Raw genomic sequence first — 6,129 nt, 5'->3', positions numbered from 1 at the left:
ATATGTTTATGTATGACTGATTCACTTTGTTATAAAGCAGAAACTAACACACCATTGTAAAGCAATTATACCCCAATAAAGATGTTAAAAAAAAAAAAAAAAGCAGATTCTGAGCAAAGAAATTGAGAAATAAAAATGACTATAAAATAATAAAAAAAAAAAAGAGTAGGTGAAGTCAATGGTTTCCCCTCTCACTGAGAGTAAAATCCAAAGTACCTCCTATGGCCTATAAGTCCCTCCAAGAACCGGCCCCCTCTCACCTCTGACCTCATCTCCTTTTACTCTTTCCTGGGTTATTCACTTCCAGTCTCATCAGCCTTCTGTTCTTTGATCATCTAAGCATGCTTCTTCCTCCGGGCGTTTGTAGTAGTTCTAGCTACGCCCAAGCCACAGCCTTTGACTTTAAAGACGTTGACTCCTATCTCACATTACTGCCAGCCACTCCTGATAATAAAGAGCTGGAGTAGATACTTCCTCTTTGAGCCTCATTAATTTCCGGTGAAACCCCTTAGAAAGCAGCCCCTTTGCATGTCTTGACTCCCTTAAATTAGCTGTACCATATGACTCATTTCTTCATTTTTTCAGGTCTCTACTCAGATGTCAGAAGCTATTTTGTTTGAAGAACCTAGAAACAGTGGCACATAATAAATGCTCAGTAAACATGTTTTAAGGGAATAGAAAAAAATGAATGAGCAGGTTGACTCAGAAAAATGTGGACTAAGTATAAAATTATATAAAGGCTTCTGGGTCTTATTTTTATGCTGCTTAAATTTTTAAAAATTATTCTTATACTTACTGGGATATTCATAATTCTGGGCCTCAGTTCAGTCAATATTTGTTCCACAAACATTTACTGAGTGTCTGCCATAAGCCAAAAACTGTGCTAAATTGTAGTGACAGATAGTGTAAACATTATATTCTGCCTTCAGGGAGATTGTAGATTCTTTTATTTATACAAGTTCTTCTGGCCCAGATAGACTGGGATTGTGTGTTTTATTGTTTTTTTGTTTGTACTGCAGTTCATGTAGTGCTTTTCCTGTGGCAGAGATATCATAAATACCATTGTCAGGCTAGTTGCCTTATTTTCTTTGAAACTATCTGCCATCCAAAGTAGCATTGACCTCATTCTTCTCCTCCTTAAAAACAGCAGACAGCAGATGAAGCCAGTGCTGGGAAGGGCCCCGAGGTGGGGGGCAGGGGGCCTGGAACGGGAGACCGCGGTGGCTTCCGAGGAGGCCACAGAGCTCGTGGAGGCAGAGCAGAAGACAAGGAGTGGCTCCCTGTCACCAAGCTGGGCCGCCTGGTCAAGGACAGGAAGATAGAGTCCCTGGAGGAGATCTGTCTCCTCTCTCTGCCCATCAAGGAGTCTGAGATCATCGACTTTTTCCTGGAGGGCATGCCTCAAGGATGAGGTTTGAAGATCATTCCTGAAAAAAGCAGACCCGTGCTGGCCAGAAGACCAGGTTCAAGGCATTTGACGCCACTGGGGATTACAACGGACACGTCGGTTTGGATGTCAAGTGCTCTAAGGAGGTAGCCACTGCCCTCCGTGGGCTCATCATTTTGGCCAAGCTCCGCATCGTCCCCACGCGGCCAGGCTACTGGGGGAACAAGATTGGCAAGCCCCATACCATCCCTGGCAAGGTGACTGGCCACTGTTGCTCTGTGCTGGTGCGCTTCATCCCTGCCCCCAGGGGCACTGACATCGTCTCAGTCCCTGTGCCCAAGAAGCTACTGATGATGGCCGCAATTGATGACCACTACACCTCTGCCAGGGGCTGCACCACCACCTGGGCAACTTTTTGATGTCATTTCCAAGACCTACAGTTATCTCACTCCTGTTCTCTGGAGAGAGATCGTGTTTACCAAGCCTCCATATCAGGAATTCACTGACCATCTTGTAAAGACCCACACCAGAATTTCCGTGCAGAGGACCCAGGCTCCAGCTATAGCCACCACATAGTTTTCTTTTTTTTTTTTTGTGGTACGCGGGCCTCTCACTGTTGTGGCCTCTCCTGCTGCGGAGCACAGGCTCCGGACGCGCAGGCTCAGCGGCCATGGCTCACGGGCCCAGCCGCTCCATGGCATATGGGATCTTCCCGGACCGGGGCACGAACCTGCGTCCCCTGCATCGGCAGGCGGACTCTCAACCACTTTGCCACCAGGGAAGCCCCACCACATAGTTTTATATGAGAAGAATAAAGTGAATGAAGCCAGAAAAAAAAAAAATTAACCTCTTCTGAAACATACCTTTTCACCCTACGTCAAGCAAAACTAATAAGCAAAGATCTACCAAGCAACTCAATCTTTTTTTATTGAGATGTAATTGATACACATCATGTATTAATTTCAGGTGTACGACATAATGATTCAAGATTTGTATATATTGTGAAATGATCACCACAATTAATTAACATCTGTCACTATGTATAGTTACAGAATTTTTTTTCTTGTGATAAGAACTTTTAGGCTTTACTCTCTTAGTAACTTTCAAATATGCAATACAGTATTATTAACGATAGTCAGCATGCTGTACATTACATCTTCATGACTTATTTATTTTATAACTGAAAATTTGTATCTTTTGACTCCCTTCACCCATTTTTCCCACTCCCACCCCCAGCCTCTGGTTACCACCAATCTACTCTCTATCTATGAGCTTGTTTTTTTGTTTGTTTTTAAGATTCCACATATAAGTGAGATCAGCCAGTATTTGTCTTTCTCTGTCTTAGTTCACTTAGCACACTGCCCTCAAGGTCATCCATGTTGTCAAAAATGGCAAGATTTCATTCTTTTTTATGGCTGAATAATATTGTGTTCTATATATATATACCACATTTTCTTTATCTATTCATCCATCAATGGACACTTAGGTTGTTTCCATATCCTGGCTATTGTAAATAACGCTGCAAGGAACATGGGCGTGTATATATCTTTTTGAACCAGTGTTTTTGGTTTCTTCAGGTAAATACCCAGAAATGGAATTGCTGGGACCATATTGTTTAAGGAACTTCTATACTGTTTTCCATAAATTTACATTCCAACCATTAGTACACAATGGTTCCCTTTTCTCCACATCCTCACCAACACTTCCAGACAATTCAATTTTAAATGTAAAGTGTATTTGCCATATAAGTCCCATAAGTGGTGAGTTTCTCTCAGTGCATTGAAATATTAGATATTAGATGTGAAACCACGAGTATTTTAGCTACTTTCATTAGTTCTCTTTATCTTACAGCCTATTAAACTACTCACAAATGAATCTTAATTCCAATTCCTTGCTTTTTAATTTCTGTAAATGTGTTAATAAATATTTTTATTTCTTTAATGTAGAATTTTCAGAAGTTTTAAATTCTGCCATTAATAGAAAATCCGTTATATGTGTTTCTGTCAGTCAATAAGCATTGACTAAAAATGTATTCTGAAGAATGTAAAGGCTCTCTGGTTGTATATTTAGATGAACATTTATATCCTAGCTCCCTTAACCCTTCATTATCTTTTCAAGCCACTCTTACATTTTATCTATTATGCTTTCACTTACTTTTCCTTCTTCTCCTAAGAAGAGAATTTTTAATTCTTCAGGGGGTTCTTCTTCCCATGACTCTTTTGTTGTAAATCCTGTGTTTTTCTTTCCCTGCTCTCTCCAATAATTCATTTCCCCTATTTCTCCTATCTCTTCTATTTAGCCAATCTGAGCCCGAAATCAAGGTTCACTAGTCTATAAAAAGGAATGCAATTTCACGTTGATGTACTCCATTGACCTGAGCCAGAAAAAGAATACACCTGAAGTTTCAGTCCAAAGAGCAAGACAAATGACAGCTGTGGCAACAATAATCAAGGATCCACACACTCTCCACCCATTTGTGTGTAAGTCATTTCATGCACAAAGGATGTATGACTATCTTAATGACAGGGGACATTGAATGACTGTACCTGCACTCACGCTAGATTACATCAGATTGTTTCTATGCATGCATGCACTTAAAACAGAAGTTCTTAATGTGAGTATATTGCTCTCTAAGGAAGTTATTTTTCCTGACATTGTTTAACCAATGGATGCAACAGCCTTAACTTGGGTGAAATGGTGATCAGAAGACAACGAATTGACTTAATTTAAAACGAAGTGACTGGGGGCTTCCGTGGTGGCGCAGTGGTTGAGAGTCCGCCTGCCGATGCAGGGAACACGGGTTCGTGCGCCGGTCCGGGGAGATCCCACATGCCGCGGAGCGGCTGGACCCGTGAGCCATGGCCGCTGGGCCTGCGCGTCCGGAGCCTGTGCTCCGCAACAGGAGAGGCCACAGCAGTGAGAGGCCCGCGTACCGCAAAAAAAAAAAAAAAGGTGAAGAATGGTTGTTTCATAGTGATGAAAGTTATGTCAGTTTTTTTCTTTAAACTTTTCAGTATTTTACAAATTTCTATACTAAAAGTGTATTATTTTTACAATGGAAAAAGTGGTATTTTGTGTAAAGCGTGGAGATGGGAGTAAAGAAGAGGTTCTAGGACCCCAGCTATTGTTATCCATCTTTCAGGGGACGATTGCTGTTTATTAAGGAGCAAACGGCCACATTTAGTGAAGGGCAAAATTAACTGGCTAAAACAAGTAACATGGAGAACTCCCAGTATTCCACATTTCTTCAAAAATGTCTATTTCTGAAAATTCCTTTAATGTTTTTAAAGAAAGAGAGAAAGGGGCAAGGGAGAAAGATAGAGGTAAAAACGGAGAGATAGTTCTTTAAGTGGTAAGAAAACATGTTGTACACTGAAATAACTAGCTTTGGTTTTGCCATCCACTCTGTGTGACATGGCTACATTTTATCTAATTGCTGCTTCACTATCAACATCAAAGTGTCATGGAGAAGGTCAAAGACCTAGAGGTACTCTTCCCAACTAACCACCATGTACCTTGACCTGAGGAAGGTAATAAGGAGGAAAGACCATTTAGGGACTTAATTGTCATTCCCCTGAAGAGTGGAGCTCCATGAGGGTAGCAGTCTTGTGTCTTTTTTTTTTTAATTGAAGTATAGTTGATTTACAGTGTGTTAATTTCTGCTGTACAGCAAAGTGACTCAGTTATACACATATAGACATTCTTTTTTTATATATTCTTTTCCATTATGGCTTATCACGGGATATTGAATATTTTTTTTTATGCCATACAGCTAGTGCCTAGTACAAAGCACAGCACAGACAGTAGGTACTCAATTTCTGTCTGTTGAATGGACTTAGAGAAATCCCCATTAACAGCATTATTTGACTTTGTTTTGTTTTGTTTTCGGTGTTTTTTTTTAAATTTTTGACCGCACTGCGCAGCATGCGGGATCCTAATTCCCCGACCAGGGATCGAACCCGTGCCCCCAGCAATGGAAGCACAGAGTCCCAACCACTGGATTGCCAGGGAAGTCCCTATTTGACATTTAAAAACATATCCAAACAGGGCTTCCCTGGTGGCGCAGTGGTTGGGAGTCCGCCTGCCGATGCAGGGGACGCGGGTTCGTGCCCCGGTCCGGGAGGATCCCACGTGCCGCGGAGCGGCTGGGCCCGTGAGCCATGGCCGCGGAGCCTGCGCGTCCGGAGCCTGTGCTCCGCGGCGGGAGAGGCCACAGCAGTGAGAGGCCCGTGTACCGCAAAAAAAAAAACAAAAAAAAAAAAACAAAAAAAACATATCCAAACAAATAAAGATAGACGTAACTGGAACAACTATTCCTTTCTTGAGTCTTCTTTTCTTTACTTAAAATTTGTATTGAGCATTGTGTGGCCGGGGCTTTGCTAGATGCTGGTGATGGGAAGAGGAAGGAGCACAGAGTCCCTCAAGTTGTGTACATGTGTTTCCAGGGGTGAAAATTGTTAGCATAATTTTAGTATACACGACGGATGTTTGTTTTTGTTTTTTACAAACAAACCTGAACTTTGGCATTTAAAATGACCACTATCCTCTTCAAAGTAGGTACCTAAGGAGACTATGAACCAATTTCAATGATGCCTGCCAAGAAATAACATTGTTTGAACTTTGGGGGGGATTTGTCTTCAGATTCTACTCACATATGTTTTGAATGTCCTCAATAGTATCAAATATTGTCTTATGCTGATAAATTTAAGTTTTAGAAACAGGTCATTTGACACTGGACAGTG

At 41.5% G+C, this 6,129-nt stretch overlaps 1 pseudogene; it reads left to right on the top strand.

Annotated features, from left to right (window-relative positions):
* Positions 1-341: 341 nt before the first annotated feature.
* On the top strand, positions 342-1,969 carry LOC113618590 (40S ribosomal protein S2 pseudogene; annotated as a pseudogene).
* Positions 1,970-6,129: the final 4,160 nt, after the last annotated feature.

The sequence above is a fragment of the Aethalodelphis obliquidens genome, unplaced genomic scaffold (assembly GCF_003676395.1).
Source record: "Aethalodelphis obliquidens isolate GAN/ISIS:26980383/991018 unplaced genomic scaffold, ASM367639v1 scaffold5, whole genome shotgun sequence".
Lineage (NCBI taxonomy): Eukaryota > Metazoa > Chordata > Mammalia > Artiodactyla > Delphinidae > Aethalodelphis > Aethalodelphis obliquidens.
This window is presented reverse-complemented; position numbering and strand designations above follow the sequence as displayed.